Here is an 865-nt window from a genome sequence, read left to right on the forward strand (position 1 = left end):
TCCAAACCGTCTTCGATCCCTCGAATCGGGTCTCGATCCGCAGGATGCCCGAATAATGGCCGCCGACGATCCCGAGAGCCTCGTTACCCCTAGTTTGATTAGCCGATAGGAAAGGCGCAGAGCGCGCGAAGTAGTCGGTCCCGTGAAAGTTCATAATAAAATTCATAGCGCCGCGTGGAAATTGGACGGCGGCTCGCGACGCGTCGGTCTCTCCTCTCTCGGCGGCGTTCCTCTCTTCGGCGGCGTGTCTTCGTCGTCCACGTCGCCGGAAAGTTTCGCCGGTCCTCGCGGGTCCCATTTACGCACCAGCCGATCGCTGCCGTACTCGGCTGGCGCTCGTTATTCCGATCACGGCGGAGGATTTCGCTCGGACCGTAGAATCTTTTACGACTGCCGACCGTGTCGCCAATATCGACGACGACTACGAACTTTGCCTGTATAATGCGCCGCGACGACGACCGGCGCACCTGGATTTACCTGTCGCAGCAGCAGCAGCAGCGGCAGGAGCCAACGCCGCTATCCATTTCTTACGGCGTTTATCGTCCACGGTAGCTCCCGCATGCACGGCAAATAATTCAAGGGGGCTCGCTGCGTCGCCGACGGAATTCCTACGAGCGCGCCGGAGCACAATTGATTCCGGCTAACGATAATTACCCGGCCGCGCGGGTTAATGAGATCTGTCCGCGCCCGGGGAGGCAGCGGCAGATTTATTTTTCACGGAACGATCTCCTACTGAATTCCATTATTATTGTTATTCTTCTTTATTAAATTGGGGGAACGACGACGACGGCGGCGGCGACGACTTCGCTCCCCGGGATCACCGTTTTAATAACGGGAATCGTATTTTCCTGGTGCTCGCCGGGTT

Source organism: Augochlora pura, chromosome 5 (genome assembly GCF_028453695.1).
Source record: "Augochlora pura isolate Apur16 chromosome 5, APUR_v2.2.1, whole genome shotgun sequence".
Lineage (NCBI taxonomy): Eukaryota > Metazoa > Arthropoda > Insecta > Hymenoptera > Halictidae > Augochlora > Augochlora pura.